The sequence below is a fragment of the Rousettus aegyptiacus genome, unplaced genomic scaffold, assembly GCF_014176215.1.
Source record: "Rousettus aegyptiacus isolate mRouAeg1 unplaced genomic scaffold, mRouAeg1.p scaffold_m13_p_4, whole genome shotgun sequence".
Lineage (NCBI taxonomy): Eukaryota > Metazoa > Chordata > Mammalia > Chiroptera > Pteropodidae > Rousettus > Rousettus aegyptiacus.
In genome coordinates, this window is record NW_023416307.1 from 147,047,722 (window position 1) to 147,067,127 (window position 19,406).

General features: G+C 33.3%; 1 long non-coding RNA gene across 4 annotated transcripts in view; it reads right to left on the reverse strand.

Moving 5' to 3' along the window:
- Positions 1 to 1,896: 1,896 nt before the first annotated feature.
- LOC118601671 overlaps positions 1,897 to 19,406 on the reverse strand; it is a 224,105-nt gene continuing 206,595 nt past the window's right edge. For all 4 annotated transcript variants that reach the window (XR_004950497.1, XR_004950495.1, XR_004950496.1 and 1 more), the window contains one exon: positions 1,897 to 8,014. This is a non-coding gene — a long non-coding RNA (uncharacterized LOC118601671). The remainder of the gene's footprint in view (positions 8,015 to 19,406) is intronic.

The following is a 19,406-nucleotide window of genomic DNA, read 5'->3' on the forward strand; positions in this document are numbered from 1 at the left end:
AGTTTTTAACGCTCTTTGCAGAAAATTATCACCTACGTGAAACTTTTAGAGCAACTGTGATTTAGAGTTGGAAACTCTACTTGACATTACCAGTAAACCATTTCAAACATTCCATATGTCTGATCACTGCTTTGCAAATCTACAGAATGGACCAACTCATTAGCTCAGGGCTAAATGGGGAGAGAATGAATAACATTACAGAATAAAGGTTTTCTTTAAGCATTTCCCTTTATTTACTGTAACTAGAATGTTAAATATATGAAATTAATATGTGCCTAACTAATATTTAGAAATAACAACTGATCTTCAATATGATTGGATTAAGTTGGAAGTAAAATGCTGTCACCTAAGGAGAGATATTTAAGAATCAAAGGCAGGCTGAGAAAATAAACTAAAGATATTTTCCAGTCCTATTTATTCACATCCAACTTCTCTTCTTTGGTCACAATTGCTCTAGGTGCCTCTCTCTCTGGCCTGGGCAGGGACAGGGTTATGCCCGCTTCTCAGGTCCCAGCAGCAAGGCCGACAGAGGAAATGCCTCAGGTCAACCTGTGGCGGGCGTTGAAATCATGGATGTGGGCAGATCCAATCCAAGGGTAGAAATCAAACCCAGCAATTTGGAGATGGAAGTCTAACAAAATGGAGGAACCCGAAGTGAGGGTGGCACAGAGTTCTACAGCCAGGAGAAGCTGGAGGGAGGGGAAGAAGTGGAGAGATGAAAAGGATGAGGAAACACAACTAACACTTAGTCTGTGCTTGCCGCGTTGTGAGGCACTACGTCAAGTGCCAGAGGCAGAGAGCAGACAGTTAGCCAACAGCATTCTGGCACCTGTCTGGAGTAGGCTTGATTACTTGTTGAAGTGATTACCTGGCACAGGTGGTTTGGTTCAGAGGCGAACCTGTTGATGGCAACATGGATAGTCATTACTTGCCATGATTTTATAGCCCCTGGATTCTCTTCTTACCACTGGTATTTCTCCTTCTCTGCATTTTTGGTCCGTCAGTTTAATTGCAGACCACTATACCACAGCCATCAACCTTCGGGTTTTCTCCGAATATACCTTCTCTCTAACTGGCTGAGAAGGCTTTCATTTCTCAAATGGATGTCTCTTGGCAATACGCAGATCTTTAGCCGTTCTCGCTAATCGACTGCATGTAGTAATCACCATTTCGATGTCCCACCATCGCTCAAACTTAGCACAGTCTCCACATTACCTTCAAAGGAACTTCTCGAGGTATTAATGGAATTATAAATTCTATAGAGATATTTTGGATATAATATGTGTATTAATTTGTTCACCCTTCTTGGATTCCAGGATAGTTGATCCTAGGGTTTGTGTCTTTTTCTACATGGCGTTACTTAGAATATCTAGAACAGTGCTTGGCACATGAAGGAACCTATCACATGTTTAGTTTACTGAAGCAAAATCAATTGAGTAAATATGAAGCAACTTAATAGTTAAGAAAATACGATTTAGTTAAAATATTCAGGGTTATTCAAACACTGTCTCTAGCAATATATTTAACCCTGGAGTCTGTATGTTCATGGGTTGTTTTCAAAATATCATGGAAAACAAAATGTAGCATATATTTTGTTGAATAAAATATACATCTACACATATATGAAAAGATACAATGAATTAAATGCAGTATCATTTGTAGCACCAAGTATAAACTACAAAAATATTCACTAATGAAGGCTGATCAACAAAATAGTATATCACATTAAATACTCTGTGTGTGTGTATTATCATCATTCTGCTTGGGTTTACTGGAAGAAGACATACTGCACAAGAAATTGGGAGAAGATAAGGATTATAGCCAGAGTTAGGATTAGGGTGTGGGGCAGGAGCTTGAAAGCTAAGCATACAAAGAAGATTAAATTTTCACGGCATACTCTATCCAACAACTGATTTTTTATTAGATGGTTATATTAGCCTAAAAACCCAAACCAAACAAAAAACTCAACTCCAGCTGAGTTAAACAAAATCAAAACTATTAAAACTACAGAGAGATCCAGTGCAACAAAGCTTCATATTCAAATAAAACCAGGGTTAATTTTAGACTAAGTCTTCTTTTGGGGAGATATAACATGACATTCTGGCTCAAGAGATCAAAGTCAATATCCTGGAATAGTTGGACCTTTTTATAATGGCTTTCCTGTTCTTTTTGGCTCACATGATGATGAAGTGTCTGTTCGGATATTCAGCCCATTTTTCTAATTGGGTAATTCATTTTCCTGGTATTGAGTTATAGGACTTTTTAATGTAGTTTTGATACAAGTTATTTATAAGATGTGTGACTTGAAAATATATTATCCCAGTCTGTATATCGTCTTTATATTCTCTTGAGAGTATCATTTGAAGAGCCAAAGTCTTTCATTTTGAAAAATTATAATTTATCATTTTTTCTTTTATCACTCATGTCTTTGATGTTGTGTCTAAAAATTCATTGCCAAACCCAAAGTCATACAAATTTTCCCCTTTTTCTTCTGTAAGTTTTATAACTTCATGTTTTATATTCAAGTCTATAATCCACTGTTAATTCATCTTTGGATGAGATATAAGGTAAGTATAAAGGATTTTCTTGTCTTTTTGTTTTGTTTTGTTTTATTTTTTTGCATATAGACATCTAAGTATATCAGCACTATTTTTTTTTTTAGGTTGTCCTTTCTCTATTAAATTGTCTTTGATCCTGTACCAAAAAAATCAGTCGATAATATTTTTGTGGGTACATTTTTTGGCTGTCCCTTCTGTCCTGCTCATCAGTGTGTCTATCTTCCCAACCACATGACACTGTCTTGATTTCTGTACTTGATAACAAATCTTGAAGCCAAGCAATTTGAATTCGCCAATCTTACTTTTTCTTTTTTCAGAATGGCTTTAACTAGTCTACATCCTTTGCCTTACCATGTAACCTTTAGATCAACTTGTAATTATCTACAAAATGTTTGTTACAATTTTGATTGAGATTTTTGTTGAATCTACAAATCAAATTAGAGAGAATTGGCATCCTAACAATATTGAGTGTTCAATTTACGACCATAACATATCTCTCCATTTATTTAGATTTTTGATTTTTTAAAATTAGTTTTGTGAAGTTTTTAACCTAAAGATTCTGCATATGTTTTGACATATTTATATTTAAATATTATTTTGGTGCTATTGTGAATAATATTATTCTTTTCCAACTTCAAGTTCCAACTGCATATTGCTGATGTACAGAACAATTGATTTTTATGTAGTTACCTCATATTCCATACCCCACTCATGTTAATCTCACTTATTAGTTCCAGGAATATTTGTAGATTCTTTGAGATTTTCTACATAGGCATTCCAGCTGTCTCTAAGCACAAAAGGTGTTATTTCTTCCTTTATACTATTTCTTTTTCTTTCATTGTCGCACTAGATCTTCTCATTTGATATGAAATGGTGTGAGAAGACATCCTGACCTTACTTCTGATCTTTAGGGTAAAGATCATTATGTATGATCATCACCAAGTACAAACTAAGAGGTAGATTTTTTGTGTGCATGATCTTTAGCAGGTTAGGGATATTATCTTCTTTTTGATTTGCTGAGAGTATTTATCATGAATGGATGTTAAATTTGGTGAATAGTCTTATTTCTGTAACTATTAAAATGATCGTATCATTTTATTATTTAGCCTCCTAATACATCTCAATAATTGGTTTTTGAATGTTGAACCAGCCTTGTATTTCTGGGATGAACCCTACTTTGCTGTGATCATTATCTTTTTTTATATACTGTTGGATTTGATTTCCTGACATTTTGTCAAGAATTTTTTAGTCAATTTTGATGAGAGATATTGAACTAGTTTTATTGCAATGTCATTATCTGGTTTTAGTTTTAAGTTAATGCTGAACTCATGTAATAATTAGAGAACTGTTCCTTCTTTTTTGATTTTATAAAAGAGGTTTTGTAGAAATCTTATTATTTGTTCCTTATATGTTGGTTATAATTCACCAGTGAAACATTCTGAATCTGCTAGCTTTTTCCCTCCTTCTGAAATACTTCTAACAAAAATTTAAGTTTTAATAAATATAGAGCTATTTAAGTTATTTATTTCTTCATGAGTGGGAATAAGTAGTTTGTATTTTTCAAAAATATTGGTACATGTGATCTCAGTTTGAAATTTATGGGCATAATTTTTTTTTTAGTATTCTTTTCTTATTCTTTTAATGGCTTTGGGATCAATAGAAATGTCCCCTCTTTCATTTCTACATTGGTAATTTATTACTTCTCTTTTTTTTTCTTTGGACAGCCATGCTAAAGATTTATCAATTTTATTGATCTTTCCAGAAAGCTTTACAAAGTTTTTGGCTTAATTGATATTCTCTATTGATTTTCTGTTTTTATTTTCATTAACTTTTTTATACTTCTGCTTCCTTTACGTTTAATTAGCTCATTTTTCTCTAGTTTCTAAAGGTTGAAGCTTAGACTACTGGTTTTAAATCTTTCTTCTTTTCTAATGTAAACTAATGCTATAATTTTCCCTCTAAGCCCTGCTTTAGCTGTTTCTCACAAATTTCGATATGCTGTGCTTTCATTTTATTTAGATAATACTTTAAAACTTTTTCTTGTGATTTCTTTTTAGGTTACTTAGAAGTATGTGTTTAATTCTCAAATATTTGGAAATGATTTTAGATCTCTTTCGTTATTGATTCTTGGTTTAATTTTGTGATGATCCAAGAAAAAATATAAACAAATTGTTTAATACATATACATATTTAATTTGTTAAGGCTTCTTTTATGACTCAGGATATGATCTGGCTTGGTGCATGTTCCATGTGTACTTGAGAAGAATGTGTATCCTGCTTTTTCTTTTTTTTTTTTTTTTTTGGTGGAGTGCCCCATAAAAATCAATCAGGTCAAATTGGTTGATAGTTCCAGCTATTTATATCCTTATTGATTTTCTTCTTATTTATTCTACCAATTCCTGAGAGAGAAGTGTTGAAGTTTCCAGGTATAATAATGATTCTTCTACTTCTTTAAAATCTATCAGTTTTTGCACCAGATATTGTGAAGTTCTGTTAATAACTGCATAGAATATATATATATTTAATGTCAGATGCTTATAATGATGATTCCAGTTCAAATTTCAAGTTAAAGAGTTTTGGCTCTAGTTATTTAAATTTATATTCATTAACTTTATTCTTGTTTTGATTGAAAATCATGTTTTCTGAAACACATTAAGAGTATTAAAGTTTGTACTCATCCATAAGTGTAACTGTCATTTCATATAGTTAAGTGGCATCTTAAATTATTTTTTCTGTAAACTTTTTATTCATATGTGTTGTCAAGTTTTCTTTTAGTTTTCTTCTTCTTAAGTTTTAAGAATTCTTTATATGTTAGAGATTTTCAACCTTTTGTTTCTGTTATAGAGTCTTGTATAGATTTTCCCAATATTTTAATTTTGGGGTACTTTGTCAATGCTTTTCTTAGTTGTAAATGCTTTATGATGTAATTGAATCACCAATATTTTCTTTTACTGCTTCTCAATTTTGAATCATAGGGAAATTTACCACCCCTCCATTTTATAATGAAATCCATCTATTCTTTTCTAGTAACTTTATTGCCTTTTAAAAAACATTTAGCTCTCTCAACTATTTGTAATTTGTTTTGTATGTAATGTTTTGCACAAAATGTTATCTTTTTTTCAAACAGCTGTCCAATTTTCCAGTATCATGTATTAAAAAGTCCATTATTCTCTGCTAATCTGAGATGCCATCTTTGTCATATGTTGAGATTTCATATGCCCTTGTATGTAATTCAGAGTTTTACCTTTGTTTGATTAGTCTGTATGTCTATTCTTGAGCTAATACTATACCGTTTTAGTTATGGAGGCATTATAGTTTGGTAGGACTATTTCTCAAACTGCTCTTCTCTTTCGGGATTTTTCTATTTGTTCTTGTCTTCAAGAGTAAAATTGTCTTCAAACTCTCTAGGTATAAAAGCAATGTATATATTTTTTTGTGATCTCATTAAAATTTTAAATTTACTTAGGAAGAATTGACATCTCTCTAACCATAAACATATCACTTTTCTATTTGTTCAAGTCAAATTTTTATAATGGATACTTTTTTTAAAGTTTGTCTCAAACCCAGACATATATTTAAAATGTATATGTATAAGTCCCTAAAATGTTTAAGCATATGTCTAGGTTTATTTGTTATTTGTGTTTTTGGTTAGGGGACATGAAAGATAACTCTGTCCTCATTAAATTGGTATGCAATGCTAATTCTCTTTCCTAGTCCCCCATCATTGAAGCCTCCCTACTTTCAAGCTTCTCCAAAAATATCTATTACTCTAAGACCACCATTTCATCCCCTGCAATTCTGAAATCTCATTCACACACACTAACGACAACCTGGATGGTGGCTTACTCAGTTTAAGTTGGAATCTACAGGATTCTTTCTTGAGTATCTGCATCGGGAGCTGGCTGAACTGCTATGAAATATAGAAAGAGGGAGATTGACATGTAAACTTAATAAGGTGAGTTCAAGAAGTTGTAACTTGGCTTATGAAGCTCTGAGAATGTCAGCAGCCCTACTCTTCATTTAACTTCAAGCACTCCTTTCCCACCTTGTAGACTGCATCTCTCCTGGGCGTACATTATGTTAGCAGAACATCCTGACATAAATTCTCCTTCACTTAAGTTCACAGGCGGTGTTCAGGAAAACTACCATTAGGAATCATAACAGTGAAGGCTGAAGCAGGTGGGGTGCAGAGGGGTGGCGACGACAATTACCAACTGAAGCGAAGGCATTGTTCTGATGCCGTGAAAAGGTGCTTTCAAGTATATTAGTGATATTTTTGCGAAACCACCTTATCAATTCATTCAAACCAAAACAGCCATTATGTGGAAATTGTGACGCAGAAGAAAGGAACATAATGATCCTTTTGTTATAAACATCTGGGCAAATAAGTCAAGATTCAATCAGGGTTCCCTGAAAGAAATGGTAAGTGTCAGAATTAATGGGCCTTTCGGAAATATTTCTGAATATTACGAAACTATTGGAATTATCTGAAAATTGCTATTATTTCTTCTTACATAGTTTTCTCCATTTCCCTATACTAATAAGTGCCCCTAAAAGTTAAATATCTGTTTCAATTAACCTTGCTTCTAGTTAACACTAAGCCACCAATTATTAAATAGTAGAGCAGAAAAAAAATGGTCACCAAAAATAATAATACATGTGATTATTTTCTATTTCTATGTTAGGGAATAACTGAAGATAATACTTGCTGCAAATATTTTTGCATAAACTCTCATGCAGGTACAGAACAACATTCATGCATTTTCAGATTTTTGAATATTGATCATGTCTTGGTTACATTAATAATGTGCAGAGAAGTGACAATAATGTGGGTTTGGGAGTCAGATCTGGGTTTAAATTCCAAGTTTCACTAATTTTGATTGTGATATCAGGCAAGCTGTTTAGCCTTTCTGGGTAATGGGGAAATAATAAAAATCTTAAACATTGTAGTGGCTATTAAATAATATATATCCCAAATGGAGACCTCTGTGCCCAATAAACAACAGGTTTTAGATGAGCAACTGTTCGCCACCTGTACCACACTCATGCTACTTCTCCCTTCCTCAATCCCTCCACCCACTTAGAGAAGTATCAGTTTGTATAAAAAGTCCATATATGCAGGAATGAATAGAAAGATACTGGTGTGGCCTCTGGCCTAATTGAGGTTTAAATACCCCCCAAATTTGAAAACCACTGCTCTATAGCTACTTCCCATAATTAAAAAAAAAAAAAACTCAGATCATGTCTTAGGGTTCAGGCTTCACTAAGATGGAACACCGCCGACAGCCTCTAAGTTGGATGGATGTTGATGTTGGAACAAACATTGAGAGTAGAATGGATTCATTGTGTTGTCTTCTTTCCAAGATCACACGGAAACTGTCTGGAATTCTCATCGTTTATTCCATCATTTATCTCAAGCTCCTAAATGTGGCACACTTTCTCTGTTTTGCATTTGGCTGTGGGAGGAAAGAACCAGTTATTGAAAACATACGAGTCGTAGGCATTATATAAAGCACTTAACATGCATTTTCTTCTAATTTCATAAACTAACTCTATGATGTTGGTATTATTCCATATTTTAGGTGAGAAAACTGAGACGACTTGAGACTGTTTTTAAACATCTCATGAAAAGTAAATAGAACATTCAAGCACTGGCGTTTCTAATTCCAATACGGGGAATCGTTTCACTACACCTCATGCTGCAGGTTTTAGGGGCTCACTAGGAAGCCCTTAGCACTGACCTAAGAACCACAGAGCCTTAAGATAGAAAACAGATAGTCATTAGCTTCCCTTTTAATGATCCTTAAATTCCCCAAAGAGGATCATTATAAATGGCTCCTTAGTTTTGCCCTCTGCCTTCTTCTTTCTATTATTGAAAGGACTCAAAATCTCAGACTACTGGGTGTAGCTGTACTTACAATTTCTATAACCAAAGGGAACCATTTTACTTCTCACGACCCCGGTTTCCTCAACCAAAATGAGATTGGACAATATGATGACCCAGATATTTTTCAGTTTTGAACAGAGTTATTATTTCTATAATGTCAAATAAAAGTCATTTCTATCTTTTCCTTAGGCTTCGTTTTGAAACCTTTTATTGTCCTTACAATCTTCAACAAATTATATACCTACCTCTATACATATGTATCCAGAAATGCAGTCAGTGTCTTATTGACTCGGTCGGAACCTACCTACCCAGAGAGGCAGATCAATACACTACGATGGTTAAAGTCTGTGACAGGATGGTGAAAACAGTGTATGACATTACTTAAGGCATAGGGAGGAAAAGATGACTATAAGGGGTTTGAAATTCTATTTAATTTTTATCTTCATATTCAAAGCCTTGCAGACTACTGGATACATCCTTCTAAGCCCCCTAACTCATACTATTAAAAATAATTTTTGGTGGAAGAGGATTTAAAATTAAGATATAGTGAAATTTTTGTAAGTGAACTAACATTCATTGAAGAATTACCACATTCCTGTTTCTAATATGTCCATCTGCATGATTGTTTGATTTAAAACTCAAGGTATGATGAATGGAGATCATTAAATATCTCCAGTGTAGGAACAAAATCACTAAGGCTCAGAAAGTTAAAGACTTTGCTATTCATTCCATAACTAGTAAGTCGCACACTTAGATTTTGAAATTGATTCTGTCTAGATCCAGGGACCAAGATCTGCCTTTAACAGAACAATGATTATGATTTTGATATTAAGGAAAACAAAGTTATCACAGGTTTCTTTCTTAAAGTAGCACTGTATCAACCCTGTGACCTGAAACTTCCTAATTCTTGATCTGCAGGATCATATCTACTTTTATAATATTTGGTAACTAAAAAGGAAAATTAAATACCACTTCGATACAATTTATTGAAGGAGGATTTAATGTAGAGAAAGTACTAAAGGCTTATATGTTGATAAAAGTTGATAAAAGTCCTCTCGAGTAATGTTAGAAGGCCTTATTAGGTATTCGGCCCAATAAGTCTGATGCTCTCAAGACTTGCAATGCAGGCTATTTGTTTGTGATTTTGTTTGTTTTGTTTTAGCCTGAAGACATCTGAGTTTTCCCTTCTAAAGCTCCTAGACTAGGTTTCTGAGTAAAGGCAAAGGAATGATCATCACATGTTGGAAGCTACAGAAATACAGCACAACCAACATGAGAAAAGAAGGGAGACCGGAATTTCCTCGAGAGGCTTATGTTTTCCAATGAGTACTTTAAGATAACATGGATAAATGCTCATTATATGAGATTTCAGGCCATGGAAATTGGTTTTAGTAGAGGGAGAAAAAAGAAAGTTTATAAACGTGTATTGATTTCTTCTTGCCTGCCGGGTATTGTATAGACATACCTTTATACAATCAATGCCCCAACTCTTCGAGGTGTCTTCATTTCACAAGGGACAAAAACTATAGTGCTGAGTGGTACACTCACTTTCTCAAGGTGAAGTACAAATATAAATTTTGTCATGTCTGATGTAATGATCTTTAAGTTCTTTGAAGATGAATTTTACAATGACCCTTTGGTATTTTTACCTTTTTTTCCCTTCCATTTCTTCTTCCTCCTGTCACTGAAAAAACTCTAAGTTATCATTGTCAGTTTTAAAGAGAGATTTTTTTTTAAAGCTTTAATAATTTTTATTAGGAAAGCAGCATACAATTTCATTGAAGACCTGTTTGGTTTTCATCTAAGTAAAACTTCACCTATCCCGGGGCCGTTCCCAACTTTATCAGATTTACCCTGATTTTTTGTCTCAGAACAGAGCTTATTACAGTGCAGAATTCTGTCTATACACGGAACATAAGCCACATTACTGGGGTGCCGAGTTTCTTTCAACACCATAATTACTTGCTGGAGAGTAATTAACATGATGGGTGCCACAGAATTTTTAGAACCATCATCCGATCCTGATTCACACTTTCTCACAGCAACATTCTCTGACATGCATAGTCATCTTTCAAGTTTAAAAATTGCAATATCGGTTGACTTAAAAGGACCATATTCAGGAATGAGCTCTGAAAGAGGGAGCACAAAAACTGAAATGATGATTATTATTACCTGACCTCTAAAATAATAGATGCCCCGTGGTTTCTTACATGCCGCTTGAATTGGGGATCAGAAATATTTCCCTGACAGAATGATGTGCTTCTTTCTCCGTTATTGAGAGGAGGGCTGGGTTCTGCATGTAGTCGACATTCTCAGCTGTAGCCAGCATTTTAGAATCTGTCATTGTTTTAAAATACTAACAAGGAGGTAGGACCATTTTCTTATAGCGATGAATAATTCATTGACTAGTTCAGGTAGTGAAATCACTGAAAACAGTAGGAAAGTTTAATGCTTTGACCTTAAAACGAAATTCTTACCATTGCTGAATACTGTTGTTTTTTAAACATGATGCCAGGCAAACTAATATCCTAAGGACTTCGCTTGTTTTAATCTAACTTACTGACTTCACAGCAAAATTCCAAGTGCCATTTGAAAGACTGAACAAATGCTGAAGTCATTCTTATAATATTGCTCTAGTTCTTAAAATCTAATTACAGATGAGATCTTGCGTTCCTTTCACACTCTTATCCTGATGCCTTAACATGATTGACACTCTTGAATATTGAACCAGCGTATCAGAGACTGAAAAATAGATTGGATAACCTTGGGAAGAAACAGGGATCTTGGGCAATAGCTCTGTGTTTCCTTTTTATGTTTTTCTTTAAATTATTGAGATACAATTGACATGTAACATTATGTAACTTTAAGGTGTCCAGTATGTTGGTTTGATATTTATATGTTGCAACATGATTACCAAAATTGTTAATGTTAGCTAACACCTCTATCACATCACATAATTACCGTTTCTTTTTTTGTGGCAACAACAATTAAGCTCTTATGTCTTAGCAATTTTCAAGTTCATAACACAGTACTGTTGAGTGTAACCACTATGCAGTGCATTAAATCTCTAGGACATTATCTACTTGTTGTGAGTTTGTATACTTAAACATCTCCCCAATACTTCCATCCCTCAGCCCTTGGTAACCAGTATTCTACTCTCTGTTTTTACAAGTTTGGCTTTTTCCACTTTGAGGGTAGATACTCCATTCTGTTAGGGAGAAAATTCCTGAATTTGATGATAACATACCAGGTTTATAGCTTGCTAGGTATATATCCTTGAGAAAATCAATGTCTCTCTCATCCTGTTTTCTCACCATGTAAAGTAGGAATATTAACACCCACCTAAAAGAGTGTTGTATAGATCAACTGAGAAAAGATAAATAAAAACTTTGTAAACCATAAATCACCACAGCAATGCCAGTAATGTTGTCATTGATTCAAATGAAGAAAGAAAGTGAAATTAAATAAAATATGGAAAATAAGCCCCCACTATGTTGAGTCCAGGGTATATTTTCATATTATTTTAGTCACACAATATATGAATAACTTATGGTAAAATATTCAGAGTATATAGAGTAAAATAACGTTTTCTGTAATGAATCTGTTCAAGATTATCCCCCTTAATGTAACCACTATTAACACTTGAAGATATATTTGCCTCTCCCTCTTTAAGTACGTTCTTAAAATGCCCTTGTTATGTCTGAGACAGATATGGAGAAGTGCTGTTGGTTCACCTCAGTGTAACCCATGTTTGCCGTCTTTCGTACTTGGGATGTGTCCATCTTTTAGATATGGGAAAACAGAAATCTTCTGGGCGGCGGCGATGACAAAGAGTGAGTCACTGACAAACCCCCAAATGCCTGTTGTTTGAACTATGAGGCTCTTTTTTTTTTTTTTTTTTTTCCAGGGAAAAGAATTATTTCATTATCTATGATTCATCAATTTTTAGGTTGTCATTAATATATAAGTTTGAGAATCAAGCTGACAGGAAAATAGTGCCAAATCACTGATGTGGAGCTTGAAATGCAGCATAATTTTATTGCTCTACTGCTTTCAGGAGACTAAAGCCAAAACAATTACCTTGAATCTGTTGAATACACAATTTTTATTTTTTGCCAAACTTTGAGTTGCTTTTACATTTTACATTTCTGATGTTGCCTTACTATACTTGAGGTTCTATGACTGAAAATAGCCAAATTTATTGGGGATTTCAAAAGATCTGTGTCACATCTTAATTGAAAATTTTTATTTATAGATGCTGAGTAATTTTTATTTTTAATACATAATCATAATGATGGCTATACACCAAAACTAATTTTCGTTTTCTGACTGCATTAAAAAATGAGGAATTAGCATCCATGATCTTCAAAACTTGTGCTGTTTTTACCCCTAAAAATAATTTTGTAAAACTATGTACCTATTTCCGTATTTAGAGCTAACACATAAAATTTTTATTATAAATTTAAGTAGTTGTAAAATACGTAATTTCTAGCATATCATAAATACCAATTTTAAAATAAAACTGCTTACATGTACCTAATAGAATCTAAACCTTTGAACAATTTGCTACTAACATTTATTCATTTAAACAAATATCCAAATTCTCATTAGGCATCATTCTTTAATATTTTGAGCTTATATTTATATTCTATTTAACTCTGGAAAGATGAGGTTCCAGAATGAATTCTTTTCATTAAGAGTCCAAAGGCTCAAACTCTGGCTTTTTCTTTGTAGCCATGCATATTTTGAATACAAACTATTTATGGAAGTTAAAATGAATTCTCATTTAAATGGAAGATTTTTAAAAAATTTTGCCATGATACTATGCTAAACTACAACAGGTTACAATTAAGAACATACACACCCATACGTGAAATGTCATAGAAATGACAAATGTTTAGAGTTGGCAGGGTTCCCTTAGCTGCTTTGAAAAGGTAAAACTATGTCTGTTTTTCTCCCACATAAGACCATATGTCTTTCACTGTGGTATAAAAGCTGTTAAATTCAAATTGTACTTTTGTTTATTCATTCCATCCTGGCAACAAGTATCTAGAAAAGAGAGGAAAATGTTTAAATGATTGATACTGCATTTGCTATCCAAAGCACAAATCAAATTATCTCCAAAGAGTACTCAAATCCCTTTCCATCTGAAACACAGATAATAAAGTAAAATGTCAGAAATACTCTTTGGCTTAAACATTTATTTTGAAGATTAAAAATATGACCTGGCTCTATTGCTTGTAAAAGTTATAAGAATTTTGTTCTTTTAAGGATTGCAGCAATATGGGCCCACCCATAAAAAAGGGAAAAAGTAGTCTTGGAATCTTTATCATGAGTATGTAATTTTCTTTTAGGATACTTGTATTAGTGTGTCTTGAATATAGCAAGATAATTTTTCTGTAATATGGGAAGCAGGATCTGGTACTGTGCAAAAACAAAGGATCTGGATTCAAAATCTGTCTCCTCTACTTGCTATGTGGATTTAAGGAAATTCATAACCTTCGTTTTCTCATCTATATTATGGGGATGATAACGGTGCCTGACTAGCAGAATTGTTGCAAATATTAAATGTGATTATGCATGTAAATGTTCTTACCATTATACCTGATATACAATGTAGTAAGAACTCAAAAATTGGTTTGCATTCCAATGATTTCATACGAGAAAGTTGGTTAGGGTAAGAAAGATTTGGAGTGGTTATAATCAAATATGTTTGCAAAATATACACGAGTATATTGAATGCTCTAAAAAGTACTGTACTAAAGAATGCTTTCAAGCTTAATTCAACCCAGCACTTTCCAGTGTTGTTCTCCTAGGATAGCTCCTCTCATACCACACCCTAAAACTTTGATGCTAACATCTTGTGGAAATTAGAATACTGATAGGTACCCCAATACTAATACTGATAGGTACCCCAAACTATTTCTTGGTGGTGATTTATATTTGAGAAATTTGTTGGTTTTGCTGATTATGTTGGATTCTAAAATAAGGTATATTTTTTATATAATAAAGAAATCTCTGATTTTTGTTGAAGTTTTGGAAAATTGGAAATACAAGAGCTAACAATTTCTTGTACTTAGACTTATCCCCCTCCAAAAAGACCCCTAGAAGACCAACAAAAAAACACTGTTAACATGAGATGTTACTTTCCATATTTTTCTACCACTTAATTTTTTATTAGTATGTTTTATTTATACTCACTCTGCATATAAAATCCTGTATACAGCTTTTCTACTTAACATTTTAACAAGTTATTGTATATTCTTTTAGCTATTGCTTGTTAAATATTATAGTGTTTTCAACTGGGTTGACATGCCATGATTTACCTAACCATTAATTTTTGGTAATGTTTCTATGGTTTTATCAAGGTATGATTCTTATAAACTAATGTTAAAATCCCTTAAAATTCTAAAATTTTCAAATTCTAAAGTTTTCTTCCCCATATTTTGAATTACTTATTCACAATAAAATCTTAGAATTGGCATTAAAGAATCAAAGTTTTATTTACTAATTGATTTATTTGTTTGTTTATTCAATAGATACTTATTCATTTTTATGTGGGTATCTGTGATGAATGTGGTGCCAAGATTGGGATCTAATGGTATTCAGCCATGGATTTTGTCTTAGAGAATATGTAACAGATTTTTAAGACTCTGGCTATATATAGACAAATTGCTTTCCAAAAGCACTGTCCGCATTTGTGCTATAGGTAATAGTAACTAAACTACAGTAGTAATTGTAGAAGTCTATAAAAATATAGATACGGTTACAGATACTGAACTACAGATATACAAAAATATAGATATAAATCTGTCTGGGAGAGGAAGGAAGGGTTATGAAAGAAGGTAGGATTATGATGGATGTATGATTCTCCTTTCATCCCAATTCCTGCTTTCAAAAGTACATATGCCCTTCTTATTTATCTAAAAATATGTAAATATCTGAATATCACTGTAAGTTGTCTCATATGAAAATCATTTTTGCACATATTTCACAAAATAGAGACATCAAAAGAAATTCTTAGGTTTTTAACATATTTCAACTGATGCTCCAGTATGATTTAGCTCTAGAGGAAGGTCCCACTTGCCTCTAGGTCTGTGAATTCTCAGGTACATTTAATTTTTAAAAGTAAATAGCATTCCAGCAAACTAAATCCCTCTCTCTCTTTCCTCTAAATTTGAACCAATTGATGCCATAGGTAGACTATTTACTCCACTATTGGCATAGCAACTCCAAGTAGTTTCTCCTTTATCTCGGCTCTCCCCAACTCAGGGACCAGATCAACACTTCTGAAACCTAACTCTGATACTTTCACCCTCTCAGCAAGAACCCTTTCACAACTCCCCCCTAACCTCAGGGGGAAAGTCTGAATACTATTTTTCGAAACCATACTTCTTTTTTTTTCAGGAAACTCTAGTTCCAGTCAAATCCGAATCCTCAGCTCCCAATCTATAGCCTTCACTTTTCCACCTCATTCCTTGTTTCATTCTGTCTGGTTGGTCTAGAAAGCCCTATCTCATCTACATAAGGATAATAGCTATCATGTATTCACTATCTATTTTATTCTAGAAACTGAATAAGTATTTCCAAATGTTATAATATTTACTTTAATCATCACAGCCTCTATTTAATTAATAAAACTGCAACAGGCTCGTTTAAGTGATTTGTCTAAATTTACAAATTTACTTAAATTTAGAGTTTTACTGGAATGCAGAGTTCCTGTTCTTTCAACTTAAGTATATTTCATAGTTCAAATATTGCTTGTTTTAAAATCTGAATTACCACCCAATTCATAAAGTCCTTTCCAACTTTCCAATTAGATGTGATTTCTCACTCTCTATATTCTTGTAAATCTTTCTCTGTGTCTCTACCACAGCATTAATTGTGTTATCTTTTAGCATATTTAGGTAATATGCCTCCTTTCACTTATTTATCTGTTCATATTTTATTAATTTGGGGCCTACTAAACCAAAAGGACTTTGCTAGACATTTGGTAAATAAAACAAAATAAACATGACCATCGTTCTCAAAAAACATACAACTTGGTTGTGAAAAACAAACATTAAGTAAACTCAAAATAAATATATAATTAACTTTTTAACTAGTGCTGCAAAACGAAAGCATGGAGTACAATGAAACAATAAGGAGAGTTGCTTATGGCGGGGCGCTGGGAGTAGAAATTGTTCAGAGTTTGCCTTGGTGAGGAAGTAAAATGTCAGGCCATACATCAAGATAAAAAGAAACTGCCCAAGTGAAAAATAGGAGTGTGGAGGAACAACATTCTAAACAGAAGGAAAAGCATATGCAAAGATCTGGAAGCAGAGAAAGACTGCTTTCCAAGAATTAAAAGAAGGTCATTCAAGGGTGCAGTATAGGGTGTGCAACTGTCTATGTGAATGGAGCCTCATAGGGATTCTGCTGTGGTGCCCTGAGGTCAAAACGCCATGAGTGAAGAATGGAGTGCAGAAGTACCACACATCAGTGCAGAAAGGCAGGGCCAGATAACTGAACATTCTATAGTCCTAAAAAGTTCACTTCTCTTTTAAGTGTAAATGGAAGTCTCTCACAAGATTCAATCAGTGAGGGCTGGGATTGAATTTCAGATGTTTATGCTTCTAAGAAGGTAAACATTGTGGGTTGATATATCTACGCATATCTATTTTGTCTTTAATATCTTTTTTTGAGGATATCTGTTGCTTAATGCTGAGTTCCTGAGAAAGAGTAACAGAGTATCTGTCTTCTGACACATACATGCTTTGTCATTGTAACCACACAATACTCACTGGAGAATATGTATGAAATTCTGCACCATTTTTTTTCCAGGAGACATTTCTTTGTTTTTAATCAAGTTTGGGCCTTCTCAAGTGACTTACTTGAGCTCTTAATATTGTTGCCAGCTAGAAATGACCATGAACTGCAGACAGTTGGTACAAGACTGCTTTGACAGTAATAGGTTTAAAAAAACTGTCAAGTTTTTCATTCTAAGCTACAGGTTACAGAAAATTCAGGAGCAAAGTTGGTGTTCGCTTTGAATTAATTTGTGACAAACTCTGTTAATCCCATTTCCTAAAAGGCTTACTCTCTAAAAGGTTACCTTTCAAAGTCCTGGACTTTTCTGAGAGAATTCAATAAAGTTGAATTTGTAGCAAGTTAGAGGTTGTGTAAATTCTGGAAGACTTTCTTTCCCTAGTTGGAAATCCACTGGGTGGATTAATGCAAGTTCCCCTCACTGGGGAAGAAAAGTCATTTATATTTTATAAACCAGTGTCAATCAATTAGTAGCAGTTCTACTGAGAAAGCTTTGGAGACCACATTTGGGCTGGGGAAGAGATGGCATGACTGACTACTGGGAACCAGCAGTTGGGTACATGGTAATTTCTGCCAAAGTCCATTTAGAAGAGCCAGGGCCTTGCGAAGAGTTTCTAGTATGGGACAATTTAATGAAAACACAAAACAAAAGGGGATATAAACCGAGATCCTTAAAGAAAGGCAAAAAAATCATTAAATAAAAAAGGCTTGTAAAAATAAAATCAATACTTAGTGTTATTAAATCGATTATAAAAATGAGCTCAATATAAATTCAGGCAATAAGCCCAGGCAAGTACTGAGCTGTTTTAACTGTCCTTTTTACTTAGCCTACTTACTGAATTGTTCTTGAAATTTCTTATCACTGTTACCTTGATTCTCTTGAATGTTCACATGGAAGATTTGCAGGTAATTATAACAAATTCTATTGCAACTTCCAAATATCTCAATATCTTTTTCTTATCTTATCGCACTGACTAGAATTTTGAAAACTATATAAAGAATAAAGAGAAGAGTGTATATCCTTTATTTGTTCTTACCTCTAATAAAAATTTCTTTAATATTTTACCACCGAGTTTCAGAGATTACAATAAGCGTTCTTTTTTAAAAATCAGAATTGAAATTAAATCATATAAATAACTTTTTGACATTAATTGATACAATTCGTGTGATTTTTTTTCCTCAGACTTATTAATGTAATATATTTCCTACTATTGCTAAAATAAACATATTTGATTTGTGTGTATTTGTCATATTGTAATAGATATGCCAATATTTTATTTAAGATTTTTGTTTTGGCGTTTGAAAATGGGAATGGCTCAAATATTTTTTTCTTAGGCATAATCATTGTTAAGGTTATCACATCAATACTCCGCTTGTTTTATAAAATTTTGTAGTTTGTTGCAGTTTTTGTCTAGAAGCAACTTAAGGTAGTGGTTAAGAATCTAGCTCTCACGAATCAAAACAGCATGGTACTGGCATAAACACAGAGACATAGATCAATGGAAAAGAATAGAGAGCCCAGAAATAAACCCACACATATATGTTCAATTCTTTGTGAAAAAGGGGCCAAGACTATATAATGGGGGTAGGACAGTCTTTTTAATAAATCACATTGGGAAAACTGGACAGTCACATGCAAAAAATAAAATAAAACCGGACCACTATCTTACACCCTACAGAAAATGAGCTCAAAATGGATTAAAGACTTGAATGTAAGACCTAAAAGTCACACAACTTCTAGGAGAAAACACAGGGGTAAGTTTTTTGATATTGGTCTTGGCAATAATTATTTGGACTGACACCAGAAGCAAAGGCAACAAAAGCAAAAATAAACAAATGGAACTACATCAAACTAAAATTTTTTTGTACAGCAAAGGAAACCATTATCAAAATGAAAAAGGAACCCACTGTTTGTAAATTGTATATCTGTTAAAAGGGTTAAGATTCAAAATATATAAAAACCTATACAATTCAATAGAAAAAAAATCAGTTAAAAATGGGCAGAAGATCTGAATAGACATTTTTCCAAAGAAGACATAACAAATGGCCACAAGTATATGAAAAAGTGCTCAGCATCACTAATCATCAGGGAAATGCAAATCAAAACCACCTCAATCCTGTTAGAATGGCTATTATCAGAAAGAAGAGATAAC